The sequence below is a fragment of the Typopeltis vanoorti genome, chromosome 3, assembly GCF_054136105.1.
Source record: "Typopeltis vanoorti isolate ZY-2024b chromosome 3, IOZ_Tvanoo_1.0, whole genome shotgun sequence".
Taxonomy (NCBI): Eukaryota; Metazoa; Arthropoda; class Arachnida; order Uropygi; family Thelyphonidae; genus Typopeltis; species Typopeltis vanoorti.
Genome location: NC_143551.1, coordinates 69,898,845 through 69,921,670, shown reverse-complemented (window position 1 = coordinate 69,921,670; position 22,826 = coordinate 69,898,845). Strand labels below are relative to the sequence as shown.

At 37.4% G+C, this 22,826-nt stretch overlaps 1 protein-coding gene across 4 annotated transcripts in view; it reads left to right on the top strand.

Annotated features, from left to right (window-relative positions):
* The window catches only part of Mi-2 (chromodomain-helicase-DNA-binding protein Mi-2 homolog), a 692,327-nt gene that overhangs the window by 360,438 nt on the left and 309,063 nt on the right, over positions 1–22,826 (top strand). The window lies entirely within an intron of this gene.

Sequence of the window (22,826 nt, the reverse complement as noted above, 5' to 3'; positions counted from 1 at the left end):
TACAGGGGATTTGAAATTGGAGTGATCACCATTTAGTCTTGAGCAAGATAAAATTGAATTTCATATTGAAAGGAAGACCATGTAAGAAAGTTTTGAAACAAATAAAAGTTGAACAGCTCTCAAATGCGAACTGTATACTAAAATACACAACCATTATTCAAGAAAAAATGAAAGAGTTTGAGAATAGAAACCAAACCTTCGAGATTCAGTGGCCAGCCCTAAAGAAAACACTGATTGATTCAGCCAGATAGGCATGTGGTGAGGTTGTCTGCAAGGATAGAAAAATCAGAACTCCTGGTGGCCACAGGAAATTAAAGAGGCAGTGAAGGAAAAGAAGATCCTGGCAAATAAATCAGCTTGTGCTCTTAGAGAATATTGAGACAAATGTAAGAAAGCTAAACACTGTGTAAAACTAGCTATACAAAAGTCAAGGGAAGACTTTGGTAAGAACCTAGAAAATAAATATCAGAAAGATGGCAAGATATTCTGGAGGTTGTTGAAGCTCAGAAATAGAAGAAAGAGTGCTGTGAAAGGAATTACAGATGATGAAGGTGACATGAAAACTGGAGAAAAAGATATCCTTGAAGTATGGAATAATTACTTCGAAAAATTGTTAAACGAAACAAGCAGTGATAGCACAGTGTTAAAAATAATAAGCTCAACAGGCATGCAGTCAGGAATACATGTCAATACTTGAAGTAGAAAAAGCCATCAAAGTCCTGAAATGTGGAAAGGCAGTATGAATAGATGATATTTGGCCAGAAATGTTCAACTGCATAGTTCAGAAAGCTGGGCAGAAGAACGAATTCCAGATGATTGGAGTAGATCTCTCATAGTACTCATATATAAAAAGGGAAATAAAGCTGAATGTGAGAATTACAGAGATATTTCTCTACTGAGTATTCCTGGTGAGATTTACACAACTATACTTGAAAAACGGTTCTAAGGATTGTGGAAGAAAAGCTTGGTGAAGAACAAGCTGGATTCAGGCCGAATAGAGGCTGTCAAGATCAGATCATGGGAATATAACAAAGATCTGTATTTAAATTATACTTTTCAACGTCGAACCACACTATAGACTGGCATTGTTAAAAAAAAAATAAGCTCAACAGGGATGCAGTCAGGAATACAATCCATACTTGAAGTAGAAAAAGCCATCAAAGGCTTGAAATGTGGAAAGGCAGTATGAATAGATGATATTTGGCCAGAAATGTTCAACTGCATAGTTCAGAAAGCTGGGCAGAGGAACGAATTCCAGATAATTTGAGTAGATCTCTCATAGTACTCATATATAAAAAGGGAAATAAAGCTGAATGTGAGAATTACAGAGATATTTCTCTACTGAGTGTTCCTGGTGAGATTTACACAACTATACTTGAAAAACGGTTCTAAGGATTGTGGAAGAAAAGCTTGGTGAAGAACAAGCTGGATTCAGGCCGAATAGAGGCTGTCAAGATCAGATCATGGGAATATAACAAAGATCTGTATTTAAATTATACTTTTCAACTTCGAACCACACTATAGACTGGAATATCAGCTCTATGCCCTATGTAGATGAAGATTACAGACATCATCGATTATTTAAAGAAGCAGTAGTAGTGCTACGTACAGGCAGCAACCTAAACAGAAATCAAGGGGCCATATTGAACGATACTTGGAAAAATCTAATTAATTCCCTCAGTTCAACAGAACTACACTACAAGAATAATCATATTATGCATTTGCATGTAACGTGTGTTCATGATACTGAGTAGAAATGTCACGCGAATGTGTTACCTTAGTTACCTAACAGGTACTAACATTTTTTTGTACTGTGCAAGCCTTGAAAAAGCTAGTCAGTTACTAGTGAAACCGGTAGGCAATATTGTACGAACATACATACGATTAAAAATCTATGGTCAGTTTAACAATAAGTCTTATATTTTGATCTGTATTTAAGTTTTGTCGATCTGGAAAAGGCATATGACAAGGTGCCAAGAGAGAAGCTATTCAAAACGCTACAGTTATATGGTGTCAATAGGGCATTATATCAAGGAAGACTCAGTCTTTATGTGAGTTGTAAGTCAGCAGTTGGAATTGAAGGAAGTATACAAGAAGATGATTTAATGTTAAACCTAGTCAGACAAGGATATACAGTATCCCACTCTGTTATTCATTATCTATATGGATCACATTATGAAGAAAATTGGTGTTAAACCTGATATCAAAATTGGAGGTGTTAATCTTTGCTTTATGCGGATGATATTATTATTACCCAAGACCCCATGGAGTCAACGACTCATCTGGGAGGTCCTTTTTTCATACAACTCATCATATCGTGCTTTAAACACACACAATGAAGGCATTCCATCATTCACAATTCTGCATGAAAAAAACCTGCTTCTCACTCCCCCACTCACACCCTCTTTATACAGTTTTCAGGGATGACTTCTGGTTCTTCCATGATCTCCCACTATTTACTGTAGAACCTATAACAACCCCTTACTAACTTGTAGGTCTCTATCATATCTCCCCTCTTCCTCCTGTCCAACTGACTTTGCAAATTGCATCTTCTCAATCTTTCCTCATACTCAACATTCTGAAGTTAGAAACTGCCTTAGTCAGTCGCCTCTGGACCCTTTCCAACAGCTCTTCATCCTTCTGAAAACCAGGTGACCAAATCTGGGCACAATAGTCCATGTGTGGCCTAATCAAAGCCTTATACAATGGAACAAGAATCTCCCTACTTCTACAAGTCAGTGTCCTCTGCATCATTCCCAGAATCCTTTCTGTTGTCTTCACAATTTTGGCAATGTGTCCCCTAAATTTCAGATCCTTATCTACTATCACCCCCAGATCTCTTATTTCCTCCACCTCTGACAATATATCCTCACCAAGCATAAATTCTGCATCCCATCTTTGTTTTCCAAATTTTAAAACCTTACATTTTGCAACATTGAACTCATATCCCCATTTACTTGCCCAATCACTCAATTTATTCGTCTTCCTTTAAGGCCACAACATCTTCACTCTCAATGGTTCGTCCCAACTCTGCATCATCTGCAAACAACTGAATATCTCCATCCAAATCTTCACCAATATAATTAATATACAAGCTAAACAGTGATGGCCATAAAACAAACCCCTGACGCACTCCACTAGTAACTTTCCTTTTCCTGGATATCACTACCACATACACAACTTGTTGATACATATCAGATAGGCAGTCTCCAATCCAATATACTAATCTAATATCCAACCCCATCCGCTCTAGTTTGACTATCAACTTATCATGCGGTAATCTATCAAAAGCCTTTGTGAAATTTAAGTATATTACTGTGTATCCTTTTCCTCTGTCCAAGGAAGCAGTCACCTTATTATAAGTAAGTAAGTAGATTACTAAAACATGACCACCGTTTAGCAAATCCATGCTGTCCATCAAAGATAATACCATTGTTGTCAACCCAATTCTGGATCATAGTTCTCACAAGCTTCTCCAACAACCTAACCACAACATATAGTTTGATGCTTGACTTCTATCACTTTCTTTATGAAGTGGCACAATCTTGCCCTCCTTCCAATCCTTAGGAACTTGACTTGGTGCAAGACTCGTATTAAAAAAATCTGTCAAGGCCAGCATCAACTCTCTGGCATACATGGTGATATATTATCAAGTTCCACAGCCTTATTAACATCTAGTTTGCTCAACTCCCTATACACCACTTGCTCACTTACAGTCAGTCTCTCCATCCCCCATCATCAACTGCTCTCAATCTCCCATGAAGTCAAATTCACAAGATTGAAAGACCTTTATGAACTGCTCATTAAGTATCTCCACCACACCTTCTGCAACAGCTGTCTTTATACCATTTTCTCCAATCAATATCATCCTTCCATAATCATTCTTTCTTTTGCTAGCTACGTATTGAAAGAACTCCTTAGGATTCTTTTTGGCCTCATTAGCTAACTGCTGTTCATACCTCACTTTAGCTACCCTCACCAACCAAGGCATCCCAATGGAATTGGTTATATATCCGCCTTGCCTGGTCTTTGTAATCCTCATGGAATTGGTTATTTCCACTTCTCTTATGCTGCCTCCATAATGCCCTTTTTCTCTGTATCACATGCTTAATCTCTCTATTCATCCATTTTACACCTACCTTATTTAACCTTCTCACCCTTGGAATACATTTAGACATTGCATCTACTAGATAGTTTTTGATATGTTATACTTCTAAATAAATCTGCTAGAAGTCTACAAGATTCCCTGACTAAATTGAATAACTGATGTAATAGATATGGTATTGTAATAATTTGTAATTTATAGTTTATTATATTGTTTATGATGTTACTTTTTACTTTCAATGTATTTCCCCTCTTTCTTCGTTAATTTCGTGTCTGCTCTGCTTGAGCTAATATAAAAATGCTTCTATGCTCTTATCTCAAACTCACTTATAACACTATTATCCTAATTTAGTCCGTTTGTAATCTACCTAGCTTGCTCCCCCCCCCCCCCTTTTCAATTTCGTAAAGTATACTCTTACACATGCTAGTAACGTAGACTGAGAAAAAGCCTCTGGCTGGGACAAAAATCCTTAATCTTTGTCGCTGTAATTCTAGTGCATTAATCCTTAAAAATTTATTTTTGTTAACGACTGCGCCATTAAAGATTGTGTAAAAGAATTTTTTTCTATCTTTCCTTTACATACAAGAGAATAATTTAGCTAAGCTCTTATAATGACACTTTAATCAATTTTATTTCAAGCAACTCCAAATTACTCAGTCGTGAAGTAACAGTGGCTATTACTTCACTTAGGTAACACAGGTTCAATTTGTTTTTGTGAGATTTGGCTATCATTAGCTAACAAAGATCAGGCAAGCTATTAACAAAATCAAACATGTTTATTATAGCTAAGACAATTGATATACAAAAGTAATGGGATATATCACGTGCCTGACTTTCTGCACATTTAGTAAGGCAATTCACTTAAGGTACTAAACAAAGAGACTGTTTACACTAAACATAGTAGACACGTGGATGGATTTTTAACAAATCATCCCTGCTCTCTATCCTATTAATATAAGGCAAAATTATACTATACACGTTCTAAGCATTATATAACACAAGCACTATTCAAGTTCAGTATTCTTTTAAGCACATTCAAACTCACGTTCGGCTTTCTGACCTCTTCAATACATTATGCCATTAGTTAAACAGAATCAACATCTATCGTCTGTACACACAGTCTAGGCTATTAACATAAAGCAGTTTAATTACAAGTTCACTATATCATGTACATTACTGGATTCTAAAGGATTAAGGGTGAATTGCGCTGGTTTCTTTTTCCTTCTTGCGTGATGGCTCTGATTTGGCACCATCCGACGGTTGTCGTCTTGCAAATTCTTTCCTTGTAACAGTAATGTATTTCTTCGACACTGTTAGGAACTGCATCGGCTGCGACAAATAAGCAAGCACGTGGATCGGTACATTCGTCAAAGAATTTCACGGAATGCTACCTTGAAATACGGCCTCTTCTGCCAGCGAATTCCCCATGATCTCCAGAACTACTGTTTGCGGAACCCCCGACTCTTCCCTTCCTCAAAAAGCTTTCCACAGGAATAAAAAAGAGAGTTGCTTTTGCCCCTCGATCTCTGCCTTTTATATCATTCGCCGTCGCTTGGCCTTCCTTCCAAAACTTCCCGGATTTACTGGAGATGCCTTTACATCACCCACGCTTATGTTAGGTTTTGGCGGAAAAATTCAATATTTCCGTGATCTTTGAAACTGTTGTTGACCTTCAGTTTACTATCTTAATCCTATCTGATCCCTTTTGTTACAAATGCTTGTGGTTCTACATTCAGTTATTCGTACGTTATATTATAAAATATATTACATTGAAGTAGGCTATATATACTTCTAATTACAGGTATTTTATGGCCCATGTAAAATCGATATAGGTGAAAAATATTTCTGTTTCACCAAGATTTTACAAAGGCCTACCCTCTCAAAAAAATTTTTCATAAAAAAAGGTTTTTTTCTTAACCCAGTGTCTGCACGTTTTCTGGAGAAGACGACTACATTTTTCCGATTTTCCACTTCTCTCTGTAATTTTATTGTCGGATTTCACCTACAAACAACTTTTGTTTTCTCTCGACCTCAACCAGTACCAGGTCTGAATATGCCGCTTATTCTTGGCATCAACAATCTTAGTAATGTCTCCTCTGGGGCTCTCATTGCACTCATTGACATCCTCTTCCTGGAAGTCCTTGTTCATGAATCTGTATTTGGCTGCTTCCTCCTCCATCGGTGGGTTACCCCCCTTTTCCAGATCATTTGTGCATCCACTCGCATTCTTCCTTTTCCTGTGGTCTGAAGCTCCCTTGTCAGTGCTGGGATGCTCTGTCCTACTTGGGTTTTATTCCTAGAGCTCATAGCATTGCAAGAGGCAGGCCTTTTCCCCAAAATCTTTTCTAACGAATTACCCAAACACACAAGTCTCTCATTTTTTCTGTTGTATAGTTTTAGTCTGTCAGAATGCACTATGATGATCCTTTCGGGATCCTTCTTATCCCAAATTTTAAAGTTTACCAGGGAAAGCTTTTTCAGGATCTAGTATGGGCCTAGTGCATTCCTTCCAAACTTCTTCCTTTTCTTCTGATTTCAGGAGAACCAGGTTTCCTGACTTTAAGTCCTTATATTTTCGGAGTTTGTTAACATAAGCTGTTGTTCTCTGAGAGCTGGGCCTACTGGACTGTGCAATGATTTCATGAGCTAGCTTGTTTTGCTCGATTAGGTTGTTTAGGTAGTCATCAATATCTGAGTATCCTGTATCAATGTGAGAGTCCTTCAATTCACAGGGGAACATTGGTTCAAACCCATAAAGGACAACCACAGGGATCTCTCTGTTGGTAGAGTGAATAGCTGTTCTGCACACGAATAATGTGTGCGGCAGGTATGTGTCCCAACTTGATATTTTGCATTCAGCTAGCTTGGCAAGTGTGCACTTCAGAGTCTTATTTAATTGCTCACACATCCTGTTTGTTTGGGGGTGATATGGGGCAGTAAATAAACAATTTCTTTATTTTTAGTAATTTGCACAATTTCAGCATTATCTCGGCTGTGAAGTTAGCATCTTGATCAGACAGAAGGGTTTGGGGTGTCCCATATCTGGACATCACTAATTTGAGAAGTCTACTCGCTACCATTTGTGCGGTTTGATCCTTCATGGCTGTCACCTCAGGAAATCTCGAAAACATATCTATGGCAACAAGAATGTACCTATTTTCCTTTTGAGTAGTAGGCAGGGGCTCAATTATATCAATGGGTACTGCCTGGAAAGGTGGGGGGGGGGACTGGAAGAGGAAAAGGTTGCACTGATGCCTTCCCTTTAAAGGTGAATTTCTTCTGACACATATGAAAGGACACATTTGGCCACGTCCCCTCTCTCATACCCTTCCAGAGATATCTATCACTTATTTGTTGCCATGTTCGACCAAAGCCCTGGTGCCCTGCGAGGTCAGAATCATGGAATGTATAGAACACCCATGGTATCATGACTGCTGGGACCAGGATCTTGTCTCTCCATCTTCCCATCACTTCTTGTTTGGAAAGCAGGAGCCCATCATCATGCATATGCAGAGTTTTTAAAAACAAAAACTCTTCAGAAAGGGGCTCTCCTTTCTGTATTCTGTCATATACCTGCCTCCACATAGGATCCCTCAGCTGGGCTTCAGTAATGAGGTTTTTTTTTCCCAAATTTGAAGGTGGGGAGGCTTATTTTTGTTTACTTCTATTTCTGCAATTCTATTGATACTTTTGCCATCTAGTTGTAAAGGCAAAATACTTCCTGTCCTCTCTTCTCAATGGGATTTGAAAGTAGCCCGAGTTCAGGTCTAGTTTTGAAAAGTATTTGGCATTGCCCAATCCTATCAACAACTTCTCTATCTTACATATGGGTTTGGTAACTTTGTTTACTTCGCTCAAATCTAAAACAAATCTCAGACTTCCATTTGGCTTTTCACCAGTATGAAAGGGCTATTCCACCGAGAGTATGATCTTTCAATCATCCCTGCCTTTTCGTAGTCTCGTAGTAAGGCTTGCAATTTCTCCATGTGCTTCATGGGGGGGGGGGTAGCTAGAAGATAGAAGTTAGTAATGATGTAAATTTTTCATGTAGTACTATCATATACTGTACACCCCTTGAGGGTACATAGCGGGAATTTGATTATGATGGTGACCATTCATTTTACATAATTTTATTTGTATTTGTTTAGTTTTTCTTCTATTGATTTTATTTTTAGTTCTTTTGAAATATCTTCATTCTTTTTTATAATGTGTTTTTTGCAATTCTCATGAATTTCGTAATACTTGTTTTTATTCTTTGTTTATTGTCCAGATTTTGCTCCCATATAATAATGTAGGTACTGCAAAGTATTGTATATTTTCAAGCATGTTTCTTTTTGTGCAATATCTTGATTGCCGTTTTATTTATCAGGTCTGTAATCTGTAAAAATTTTGAAGTTTTTAATTTTATTTCTTTTCTTCTTCATATGATATTTCACATCCAAGATAATTAAAATTTATCAGTTCTGTTATTTTATTATTAATAAATATTTTACTTCTAACTGGAGTGTGTCCACAAAATGCGTCTGTTTTACTCTATGGTTTATAGACTGTCAGACAGTTTTCTGTTATTTCATTATCTTTGTATATATTCAATATTGCTGAAGTAAAATAGTAGGTATATTTATTTTTTGTAATATATCAAACAATATATCTTTTTCTTCATCAAATGCTTTTTTATAATTAATCTATAAACAAAAGGTGAGTCTCTAAATTATCTCTTCTTTTCTCTATAAACAATTTTAAAGGAAAAAAAAATTGCATCCATTGTAGAGTGTCCTTTTCTAAATCCATTTTGACATTCTAATATTTTTTCATTGTATATTTTCAATTTTTCATTAAGTATTCTACTATATATTTTGTAGCATGTATTCAGTAAACTAATACCTCTATAATTATCAGATTTTCTTTTATCCCATTTTTAAAGATAGCTATAACTATACTTGTATTTCATTCTATACAGTGGTGGCTCATACATAAGCACAGCGACACTGCAGCACCCCCAAGGAAAAAATTAAAAAATTAAATTTTGTTTGTGTTTATAAATAATAACAATGCTTACAACATTATATAAATGAAATACAACATGTTAAAGGTTATAGCTTATGTTTTGACATTGATTGAATAGTTAATAATTGGAATTGTTCGATTAATGCTTTAGATTGCACTGCGATCTAACGCAGTGTCGTAATTATCATGTTAGGCCAATTGCGGCTGGTCTCGCCGATATTCGTTTGAACTTCTCATTGCATGTTACCAGTGATTCCGACACTGCTCATTTGGGCAGTGTATCGTATGCTTGCACGCGTTATTTCTGCGAGATACGAAACTTTTATTATTGGTGCATGTTTGTGGTGAGGGTGAACTATTTTTTGTAAATCTTATTTTATTTTGTTAAAATAACATATAATTATTTATTTATTATAGATAGAAGACTGAATTATGATGAGTGTCACTGTTGAAAATATGAAAAGAATCATATTCTTTCAATTATCGCTGCACGAAACAAATGCACTGCGATCTAACGCAGTGTCAGAATTATCACGTTAGGGCAATTGCAGCTGGTCTCGCTGATATTCGTTTGCACTTCTCATTGCATATTACCAGTGATTCTAATACTGCTCGTTTGGGCAGTGTATCGTATGCTTGCGCGCGTTATTTCTGTGAGATATGAAACTTTTAATTTTTGATGTTTGTTCGTGGTGAGGGTGAAATATTTTTAATAAAGCAATTTTTTAATATGTAAATTTTTTTATTAATAAATTGGTTACTGATTAGGAAAAAAAATATTTTTTTTTATATATTTTTTTAAATTTTATTTTGTATATGCAGCACCCTCACTTAAAATTTTCATCGGCCGCCACTGATTCTATAATAAAATAAAGAAATAAAATGAAATAAATAAAAGAGCCAAAAGGCTTCAGTTAAAGCCTTTTGGCTCTTTATTTTAGTAAATTATGTAACCGAGTTCCATGTGGTATCCTGTCAAATGCCTTTGCAAATTCCAGGCGTACCTAACTATTCCCTGTATCCAACTCGATTGTCACTTTATTATTAAACGTGAGTCAATTACTAAAACAGCACCAACCTTTCACAAAGTCATGCTGAACCTCATAGAGAGTCATATTCTTATCCACCCATCCCTGAATTCTCTTTTTGACCAACTTTTTTTAGCTTTTACCATCACTCCTAAGATACTAATTGATGTAATTTGTTACCACAGACTTGGTTCCTCCTTTATGCAAAGAAATTATTTTGCCCTCCTTCGATCTCTCTTGGGGGCTTTGCATAGCTGAGACTTAAATCAAACAGGCCTAGTCAAGGACATTGCCAGTTCCCTTCACATTCTCGTAAAACACGATCCCATCCAATCGAATCCCACAGCTGTATTTACATTCAGCAATATACTAAGTACCTTCAATTCTTCAGTTTCTATTTTCACATCAGTCCCTGTCACTTCTTTCATAACAATAGCTTTTCTTAGATGATATACTCTTGGAAAATCATCACTCTGTAGCTCAACAATTTCACCTGCTTCCATTACCCCTCTGCTATCTGCACTCAATAAAGTTATCCATCCACAGTCATTCTTCTTCCTACTTGCCATATAACAAATGTCTTTGGGATTTCCTTTTGCCTGTTTGTCTGATTTCTTCTCATAATCTGATTTTGCATTCCTTACCATGCTGTTCACCGTTCTCCTTATATACCCTCCACAACATTTTCTTTGTTTGCTGCTCATGCTTAACGATACTACTCATCCATCCAACTCCTACCCAATTTATCCTCCTGACTTTGGGTATACAATGTGATATTGCTTTATCCAGATACCCCTTGACTATCCCTCAATGCACTGTAAACATCCTTACCTTGTAGATCTTTATGCTGTTGTACTGCTTCAAGCTGCCTCCTTAAAGTATCATAATTACCTGCCTTGTAATTCGACATATATCCCTTCTTAACTGGGATTTTTACATCTTTTGTTACCTCCTAAGTCAAGAACACATGCTCACTTGCTCCAATTGGAGGCAATGTAGCCACCTTAGTTATGGACATGTCTTCTGATCCTATAACAAGATCCAACACTTTCTTACCCTGAGTCCCCTCCACCACATTCTGCATCAAACAGTTATCTCTCAGTAAGTGTATAAATTCCATTTCCTTCCTGCCAGGCACTGTTTTTGCAATGCCTGACTATCATCATGGGTATTCTTGTTAGTTTCTGGCTGTGTAACCCAGCAAAGCAAGGTACGGCACATGGTGCATGTGGAAATGGGTTTGAACTGCCCTGCTGTTGTGCTAGTGGATGAGCTGTGTGACTTTTGCATGTCGTTGCTGAGATACCAGTTGTGACACTTGACACTCATCTCTAGGATCAACCACACCTTGCTGACCAATGCGACCCCTTCTGCTGGATGTCTGTCATGGTTAATCCTGGTACACCCTTGATACGGTAGTGCAGGAACAACCAACGTGTGACTGTTTCCGAAATACTGACACCTGCCCTCCATGCCCCAACTATCTGCCCACTGTCAAATTGGGTTACGTTGCCACATCTCCCCATTACTGGCAAATGTTTGCTGATTACGTACAGAGGATAGGTGTGTCCATTTATAGTAACCACATGTGACATTGATATCACGTGATAGTTTGTTATCATGCCAAATATGTAAATTGAGGTGGGTGTTCCTAATGCAAATCTAACTTGGTGTACTCTCATTCACATTTCTTTCACCATCATTTAAACACCGAACTCCATTCACTCCAGTAGTTTCTGTTTCACATCTTTCAGTACTAACTTCCACTACTTGGTTCTCTTGCTTTCAACACGTCTTGCATTTCTGATTCATAAACCATCTATGATGCACTCTCTCTCCATTCCACTTTCATGATACATTCCTCTTTCTCTAGGTAGCAAATACATAACACACACACACACACACTACCTTTCAAAAATGTCAAACCCTCCTGCAGAATGATGTCTTGGCAGCCATTGTTCTCATTCACAACGGCACCATCAGTGACACAATATAAATATATCAAATATAAATGAAACGCACTCAACCCCACAGTCATGCACAAGAATACTACTATCACTGCTTGTCTAAATATCACTGAATCAATATTATAACAATGACTTCGATGCAAGCTCGCAATCATGCAGTCCATCAAGTATGCCTACTTGGTGTATCCAGGTGATGATACATCTTTGTTGCATTATAGTTAGGGATTATAATTTCATACTCTTTTAGTTCTTTCTTATGTTTCCTATTATTGTTTACAGATTTCCTTTGTTTAATTTCCCAGGAGAAGTGAATGAAGAGGATGTATTCCAATTACTGAATTTCCTAAATGTTAGTAAGGCATAGGGAATAGATGGAATTTTATTGCATGTTTAAGGAAATGTGCTGTGGAACTTATTTTGCTCTTTACTTGACTATTTAATGAAAGTCTTGCAACATGACAAGTTCCTGGATAGTAGAATGAGTGTACATAGTGCAATTGTATAATAGTAGTAGTAGAATAAAGGTATCAAACTGTAGGCTGTTTGCATTTCTTCTGTGGTTGTTAGTTAAGAGTTTGGAAATAATGAGGGGTGCTTAAGGGTCAAAGCTGTATAACTGAGAGGAGACCTCCACATAGCCTTTAAAGGAATGCGGAGAACCGACCAGGGCTTCTGACCTAATGTCCAATCCTCACCTTCTCGTGGTGCACCCTGTTGTGTATCTAGTTGGATACTGAACGAACGAGGATGGGCTGGCAATTTGGAATTTAGCCAACCAAATTATATTCTTATTGGTTAAACCAAAATAAAATAATGATAGTACAACATGACAAAATTTCATGCCAGCTGGGGCGTCGCCCAGTTAAACGAGGCCCCCGTTGTTTTTGCCAGGTCACCAGGGCGAACAGCGAAAAGTCAGCTACTGGAACAAATCTGAAAACATGCCCCAACTCAACATCACCAGAGTTAAAGATTGGTACTATCAACATAGGAAGCCTGAATCGCAAAGAAATGGACTAGCTGAGGAATTAGATAAGTACCAGATCGACATAATAGGGGTGACTGAAACAAAAAAGTCAAAAACTGGTGAGATCTTTCTGAGCAATAAATACAAAATGTTATATTCAGGCAATGACAATCAAGGAAAAGAAGGAGTAGCCATAGTATTCAACACAAAATACGAGGCTAATCTTCTTGAATAGCAGTCAGTCTCAAGTAGAATAATGTGGGCAAATATGAGAATGGGGATCTGGACAGTGAGACTTATTTGTGCCTATGGTCCCACAGAAGGTTCTAAGGGGAGAAATTTTTTGAGGCTTTAGAAAAAGCAACTGACACAATGAAAAAGGAAAAGTTGATCCTTGTTGGTATCTAAATAGCAGAGTAGGAAATGATTGTGAGACATACAAAAATATTTTGGGAAAATTTGGAGAAAAGAGCAAAGCTAATAATAATAGCAAATATCTGTTGCATTTCTGCTCAGGACATGAACTGGTTATTACTAACACCATGTTCCAACATAAAAATGTGCACAAATTCACATGGAGAGAAGAGGCAAGGAATAAGAAAAGTCTCATTAACTATGTTATTGTTGATAGTGATGTTTTCTCCCTGGTGCAGGACACCAGAGTGTACAGAGGATTTGAAATTGGAAGTGATCACTATTTAATCTTGAGCAGGATAAAATTGAATTTCATATTGAAAAGAATAACATGTATGAAAGTTTTAAAGCGAATAAAAGTTGAGCAGCTCTCAGATGTGAACTGTAGACTAAAATACACAAAGATTATTGAAGAAAAAATGAAAGAGTTTGAGAACAGGAATCAAACCTGGGAGATTCAGTGACAAGCCTTGAAGAAAGCCTTGATTGATTCAGCTAGAGACGCATGCGGTGAAGTTGTCTGCAAGAAGTGAACTCCAAGGTGGGCACAGGAAGTTAAAGAGACAGTGAAGGAAAAGAAGAAAGCATATCAAAAGTTCCTGTTAAATAAGTCAGCTTGTGCTCTTAGAGAATACAGAGACAAATGTAAGAAAGCGAAACACTGTGTAAAACTAGCTAAACAAAAGTCATGGGAGGACTTTGGCAAGAATATAGAAAATAAATATCAAGAAGGTGGCAAAATATTCTGGAGGTTGTTGAAGAAGCTTAAGAATGGAGGAAATATGCTATAAAAGGAGTTAGAGATGATAAAGGTAACATGAAAATGGGAGAAAAAGATATCCTTGAAGTATGGAGTAATTACTTTGAAAAACTGCTAAATGAAACAAACAGTGATGATAGCACAGTGGCAAAAAAAAACTGACCAGGCATGCAGTCAGGAATACACATCCATACTTGAAGTAAAAAAAGCCATGAAAGGCTTGAAATGTGGAAAGGCAGCAGGAGTAGATGATATTTGACCAGAAATGCTGAATGGTGGTATAAGAGTCTTATAGTGGCTGCACTGCATAGTTCAGAAAGCCTAGACAGAGTGACAAATTCCCAATGACTGGAGTAGAGCTCTCATAGTACCCATATATAAAAAGGGAAATAAAACTGAATGTGAGAATTACAGAGGTATTTCCCTATTGAGAGTTCCTGGCAGATCTTATATTCTTATATTATAAGTTAGTAATGATGTAATTTTTTCATGTAGTAATGTCATATCCTGTACACCCCTTGAGGGTACATGGCAGGAATTTGATGATGATGATGATGATGATGAGTTCCTGGCATGATCTATGCAAGTATACTTGAGAAATGGTTGAGAAGAAATGCTTGGTGAAGAACAAGCTGAATTTAGGCCAAATAGAGGCTGTCAGGATCAGATCTTCACTTTACGACAAATAGTCGAGAAAGCATAGGAATATAACAAAAATCTGTATTTAAATTTTTTCAATTTGGAAAAGGCATATGACAAGGTGCCAAGAGAGAAGTGATTCAATACGCTACAGTTATATGGTGTCAATGGGGTATTATATCAAGCAATACTTAGTCTTTATTTGAGTTGTAAGTCAGCAGTTAGAATTGAAGGAAGTACAGGAAGATGGTTTAATGTTAAATCTGGTGTGAGACAAGGATGTACATTATCCCCCTCTGTTATTCATTATCTATATGGATCACATTATGAAGGAAAGTGGTATTATACGTGATATCAAAATTGGAGATGTTAATGTCAGCTCTTTGGTTTATGCTGATGATGTTATACTTCTATATAAATCCGCTACAAGTCTGCAGGATTCTCTGAATAAATTGAATAACTGTTGTAATGAAGGTCAGCATTAAAAAGACAAAGACAATGAAAATAGGCAGAATCATTGAAAATGTCAACTGTGTTGTGAATGGAGAACCTGTGGAACAAGTAAAACATTTCAGCTACTTAGCACAATTTTTAGTGAAGATGGTAAATTAAATATAGAAATAGACAACAGAATGAGCAAAACTGGTATGGTGGGAAGTCAATTGAATACATTTATATGGAATAAGAGAGAAATTAGTAGGAATACTAAATTAGCTGTATACAAGACAGTGTTCAAACCAGTTTTAACTTATGGATCTGAGAGCTGGGTCAGAAGTAAAACACTTGACCATCGACTAGAGACTGCAGATATGAGAGTCCTTAAAAAGATTATAGGTGTGAATAGATGGCATCAATAGCAATATCATATTAAAAAGGAGAATATTAGGAAAAAACTTGACATTGTCAGCTTCCAGGAATGCGTTAGCAGAGCTAATCTCAGGTGGTATGGTCACTTAAACAGAATGGGCGAAGAAAGTTTAGTAAAACAAGTGTTCTCTGCCAGGTTGGCAGCAAAACGACCCAGAGAAAGACCAAGATATAGGTGGATTGATACGGTACAAAGTGCCTTAGACGATAGAAATATAATATCTGATAATGTTGGAGTCTTGACAAGTAACAGATTGGTTTGGAGGAAAATTGTAAATAGGAAGTTAGTAATGATGTAATTTTTTTCATGTAGTACTATCATATCCTATACACCCCCTTGAGGGTACATGGCAGGAATTTGATGATGATGATGACGAAGGTAAGACAGCTTATACAGATTTGAGCAACAGCATTTATACTGGCCAGCATGGATTTGTTAAGGGATGCCCTTGTTTTAGTTATCTGGTTGCCATTTACAATAGAGTAACAAGAGCAGCAGATGAGAATAAGGCATACACTGGCATTTTTTTTTATTTATTTTGAAAAGACATTTGATAGTTTGTCACTTGACAAATTGGTTTTTAAGTTGCAGTATATGAGTTTGCTTATCAGATTATTAGATTGGTAACTTGCTTTCTGATATATATCAGAGAGTTGTACACAGGGGGGCACTATCATGGGGTGGAAAGATTATGGTGAAGTGTTCCACGGGGTTAAGTACTGGGACCATTACTGTCCAGTCTTTATGTCAATGATATTGTTGTGCGATTACAGGGAGATATTCAGTGATTTTGCAAAAGATCTGAAGCTTAGAAGGGTTATTAGTAATAGTGCTGATGATGCTTATTCATATCTTCCTCAAGAGGTTTTGAATAAGCTGGAAAGATAAGCAAATGAAATGGAGATATTAATTTAATGCAACTGAATGTAAGGTATCAAATTTTGGGAGTTCAATACCTTACATTCAGGGTTATGGGTTATTTCATATTCGCTTTGTGGAGTTATACTGGAAGAAGTGGAGGAAGCAAGGAATCATGTGGGAAGGGTGATTGTGGATAGAAATTTGAATTTCAGAGGACTTGTTGTAAAGGTTGTGAAGACATCTCTGAGAATTGCTTCAGTATTGAGAGAACATTGACTACAAGAGATAAAACGGTGGTGATCTCATTGTATAAAGCTTTGATCGATCACAGCTGGATTTTTGGCTCAGAGCCAGTCACTGGGATTTGAAAGGAATGAAGTAACCTTGGAGATGGCACAGAGATAGATAACAAAAATGATATTAGGACTATACAATGTTGATTATGTGGTTAGACTGAGGACATGCAGAATGCAGAGTTAGGTAGAAGGAAGACAAATGGGATGGGGATATGTGATTGAGACATTTAAGCTGTTGAACGAATATTATCAGATTAACACTAGAACAAGGGCAAGGGACCATTCCTGAAATTTGCAAAAGGAAGCAGTGAGTAAAAGGGTAAGAAGTAGTTTCTTGCATGGAGAGTAGTAGGAACATGGAATGTATTTCTTGAGAGAATAGTGAAGGCACAAATTGTGGAAGAAGTCAAGGTATGGTACCATAGACTTTGTGTTGACTAGCATTGACCTCTGACAATGAGTCTTGTGACTCCATTGAGTTCAAGAAGATAATTAGTATAATAATAATAACATTTGGTTTATTATAGCTTTCACATGAGTGAGTGACATTATTTAAGTAATATGCCTTTTAAATGTTAATTTAGGTTTTTAATTTTTATGATTTCATACTCTTCTAGTTCTTTCTTGTATCTCCCATATTTGTACTCTTTAATGTATTATGTTGGAGGTTTAATGGATTTTTTACAACACTCAAAAAGAATTAAAATAGAATTTAATACTTCCTATATTTCGTCCTAGTCACTAGGACATCTACAGGGATTACAAAAACAATTAATGTAACATGCACACAAAAACTTCCAATACTAAGCCCAACCACGTGGGTGACACTAAAGTCCTGTCTAGGTGGAGCGCCCTCTAAGGGTGGTAGTAGGTGGCCTGGAATGTAAGGTGGGACCTCTGGTGATGAGTGTTTCCCAAATCTTCGGAAGCTTAATGCAACCGTATTTATTAAGATTTGGTTGGTTTCTGAGAGCTGCTGCTGCTGCTTCTAAGAAAAGTCTCTCTTTCTTGAATTTGCTGTGGTGGAGCATGGTGGTTTTCTTCCATGATACTCTGTGGGTGGTGTCCAAAACATGGTCAGCCAAGCCTGAATGGCCATAGTTGTGTTTAACGATGTATGACTTGTGTTCCTCCAGGCGGATGGATGCTGATTCTATCTAGACAACTAAATAGGCTGGCCTTTTTAAAAAGATGTCGGGATACAAGAGTGATACCGAACTGCGTTAAAATGAAGATCAATTTCCATTCCAAAAAAGCACTTCGTATATATAAACGTGCCAGCCTGGCATTACTACGCGAGCAAATCGCCTCTACTCGTGCCGCCCTCGCAGTGATGAACGCCGCCATTGGCTCCTTACATTTAGAGCTTTCCACCGTTCTTAACCCTGAACTTTGGTCTATTCTCTCTGACATTTCAGAAACTTCCGCACAGAGAGAGAATTTCAAAAAATAAAAAACAAACACGTCAAGAAATACAGCAACCTGGTTAAAGACAAACCACAACCACAAATTCAACTGCTCCAGACAGTAATAAACCTCTCTTCCAAAAGGCTCAACGATGATGCCATCAGTGCCCTTTGCCTCGGCCGTAATTTTGCCGTCGCATCGAAAGAAGTGCCAGTGCTCGACGTAATGGTTAACGTTGGATGGGGGGGGGGAATCGGTCGCTTACCGTCGGAGGTAGCCAACAACATCAGACTAGACGTAGCCAACATCCTCGCTCACTCTTTGCCTCCAAAAAGTAACTTATCGTATGCCCAATGCATGGCTGTCCTGAAACTATGCAAAGAAAATAAGTATCGTCATCACCAGAGCGGATAAGGGTAATGCCATAGTTGTTCTTAATACCAGTGAATACAATCATAAAATGAACATTATCCTCCGCGATCGCTACCTACATCCCGCTAGAACACGACCCCACAAAAACACGTTAAGAAATTAAAAATCTTACTTAAAAAAGTAACCTCCTGGCCCCCTGACTTTACGAAAAAACTTGAACCTTTCTGCTCCCGTCCCCCCTGAATATACGGTTTACCAAAAATCCACAAACCCAATTCCCCACTCAGGCCTATAGTAGATGCCACCAATGCACCTTGTTACAGACTGTCTAAACAGCTGGCCAACTCTCTGTCCCCCCCTCACCAGAAATTCCGCTTCCTATATAAAAAACTCGACCCACTTTAAAGCCCTCACAGAAAATTTAACCTTGAACAATACAGACATATTAGTAAGCTTTGATATCTCGTCTTTGTTTACCAATATTCCCTTAACTGACACTTTATCTCTCTTAGAAAACGTTTTTCCCTCTGACATCTTAGATCTCTTTTCCTTTGCCATCAACTCTGGGTATTTCTCTTGGAAGAACAAAATCTACAAGCAGATAGAACGAACCACCATGGGTTCCCCCTCTCACTCCCCCCCCCCTGCCAATTTCTATATGGAAGATTTTGAAAAATGAGCCATAGACCCAGCCCCACTCAAACGTTCTATCTGGCTAAGATATGTAGATGATGTGTTCTCTATTTGGCCTCATGGCCCAGACACGTTAGACTCCTTCCTCAGTCATCTCAATAGCCTATATCCAAAAATCCAGTTTACTATGGAAAAGGAAAAGAACAATTGTTTACCCTTCCTAGACACCTTAGTCACACGCCTGCCTAATGATACACTTGCCTTCACTGTATACAGAAAACCTACACACACAGGCAGATACACTCACAAACTCTCCCACCACCACCCCTCGCAACAATATGGTGTCATCAAAACTCTTACTAAGAGAGCCCACAATCTTTGTTCCAGTGGAACCGCCCTCACTACAGAGCTTAACCACATACACAGAACTTTCCTCTCCAATGGCTACAGCGAACACAGTATCAAAAAAATAATCAATTCCTCCCCCATTCCCCGTCCCTCTCGTCAACAAGATTTTAAAAATGCCATCACCATACCCTACATCCGTGGCACTTCGGAAAAAATAGCCAAGATACTAAAAAAGTATAACCTACACAGAGCATATAAGCCCTACCGCAAACTCGCTACCCTTATCCGTTCTACGAAAGATCAGCTCCCTCCTCTCTCTCTCTCTCTCTCTCTCTGCCTGGAGTTTACAAAGTACCCTGTTCCTGTAAGCTTGTGTACTTTGGACAGACAGGCAGATCAGCATCCATCCGCCTGGAGGAACACAAGTCGTACATCGTTAAACACAACTATGGCCATTCAGGCTTGGCTGACCATGTTTTGGACACCACCCACAGAGTATCATGGAAGAAAACCACCATGCTCCGCCACAGCAAATTCAAAAAAGAGAGACTTTTCTTAGAAGCAGCAGCAGCTCTCAGAAACCAACCAAATCTTAATAAATACGGTTGCATTAAGCTTCCGAAGATTTGGGAAACACTCATCACCAGAGGTCCCACCTTACATTCCAGGCCACCTACTACCACCCTTAGAGGGCGCTCCACCTAGACAGGACTTTAGTGTCACCCACGTGGTTGGGCGTTTAGTATTGGAAGTTTTTGTGTGCATGTTACATTAATTGTTTTTGTAATCCCTGTAGATGTCCTAGTGACTAGGACGAAATATAGGAAGTATTAAATTCTATTTTAATTCTTTTTGAGTGTTGTAAAAAATTCATTAAACCTCCAACATAGTGTCCTCACAGCACTTAAGCCTCTACACAAGAACTCTTTAATGTAAGAGATCCTGCCATGCCCTTCTGTTTTGGTATTTGCAATTTCTTTTGTTCTATTTCTCACAATTTCTTCAGTTCTGTTTCTTGTGTTTTCTTCTTTTTGTTTCTCCCAATTTCTTTTATTTTTTTCTTTGTTATTTCTGACCACAGTTTCTTTCGTGTTATTGCCTGTGATTTCATTTATTCTTTTTTCCTTTGTGTTTATGGGTATGGAGTGAAGGGAGTCATTATTTTTTTTCCCCTAAATTCACTATAGATATGGTTTACTGAAGAAACTGTGTGTCTGGCCCCTAGGGGTTCTCTATAACAAACTTCAAGTATAGTCTTATTTAAGATTGTCTAGTACTGGAAGATGGATCAGGTATAAAACAAGGATACACATTATTTGCACTCTTGTTCATCATCTATAGATATCATTTTATGAAAGTAAGTGGCATAATACCTGGAGATATTTAACTTTGCTCTTTACTTTATGCAGATGAAGTTAATAAATTTAGTGCAAGTCTTTGGGGTTCTCTGACTAGACTGAATAAATGCCGTACAAAATTTGTTATGAAAATCAGTAATAAAAAGATAAAATTATGAGAAATGCAGGATCATTGGAAACATCATTCACATTTTCAATAGAAAATCTATAGAAGAAGTAAAATATTTCAGCTATTTAGGCACCATATTTCGTAAATTAAATATGGAAATAGAAAGAGAATTAGTAAAGCTAGTATGATGGGGAACTAATTGAATAAATTTATATGGAATAAGAGAGAATTTAACCAGTACAATAACTGTATGTTAGACAGTGTTCACACCAGTTTTAACTTATGTATCTGAAAGTTGGGTTTTTCAGAACTCTCATATCTAGAGACCAGTAGATATGAAAGTTCTGAAAAAATTTACAAAAGTGAAGAGATTGCATCCGTGGCAGCAGGATCATGTTAAAAATTAAATGAAAGGAAAAAGGTTAGCAAAACAGATGTTTGTTGCCAAGTTGGCAGGAAAAAGGCATAGAGGATGACCAAAATCTTAATAGTTTGATGCAGTTAGAAGTCCGTAGTAGTCTGAAATGTAAGATTTCTACAATATTTGAGTCCTAACAAATAGCAGATTAATTTGGAGATTATTAAGAATGCAAACTTAACCATGCAGCACTGTACATCACTTGAGGATACATTACATGTGATTTCTCTTTTTAAAATGACTTTGCCATCAAGTCTCTCTTGACATAATCACATTATAATTGCCTCTTTGGCATCCAGAAAACTAGGATTTCTCTTTTGCTTACATGTTATTTTAACTCTAAACAGCTATTAAACTTATACAAATCACCAATCAGTCCAAGTATCCAGTATTGCTGTCATATTTAGGATGGTGCCCCCAAAAGCTCCCTAAAAATACCGATTCAATTTTGAATAAAGCAATTAGTTAATTAATGACTGTCTTACCAATTCACTCCACTTACTTTCACATGGACATTTGCTTTCTGCAGCATGCATCACTTATAAATGTTTCTATGGAAATTGTCCATTTGTACTGGCATCAGTAACTCCTCTACTCTACTAAATCCATTATGATATGTACAGCTGACACCCAGCACCCTTCTAACAGTTCAACATCAATCTCACAAAATAAATTTCTATTCCTCTTTCATTCCTTCTTCTGCTGTATTCTGGAACAGTCTTCTCTCTTAGTAGAATACAATGTTCATATCTTCAAATGAAAAGTGAAGAAATTTCTCCTTTCCCAACTCCCTACCCATCCATGGTACTAATGTATTAGGTTGAGTAACCATCCTCTTGTGTATGGAAATAATATTAAAAATAAATAAATAAACAGGAGTTTAATGATGACGATTGTTGATGATGGTCCTGTATGTTGTGGAGATAGATAATTTTGTCTAATATTGGATTTTTTTTTTTTTTTTTTAAAGTCCAGTCTTTTGTGATTTTAAGAGAATGTTTACCGATTTATTATTATTATTACATCACCCCTCCAGGGAGTCCAAAGGCTCATCGCGGGAGGACATACAACTCCCTGTCTAACCTTCATGATCTAACACCAATGCCAACTACCACCAATAGTACTTTCACAGACAATCACAAACATCCATGCCCATGGTGGGATTCGAACCCGCAGCCTTTTGGCTGGAGAGCGGATACGCTAACCACTCAGCCAACCAGGCCAGCATGGTTAGCATATCCGTATCTTTTTTTTTTAGCTTGCATGTAG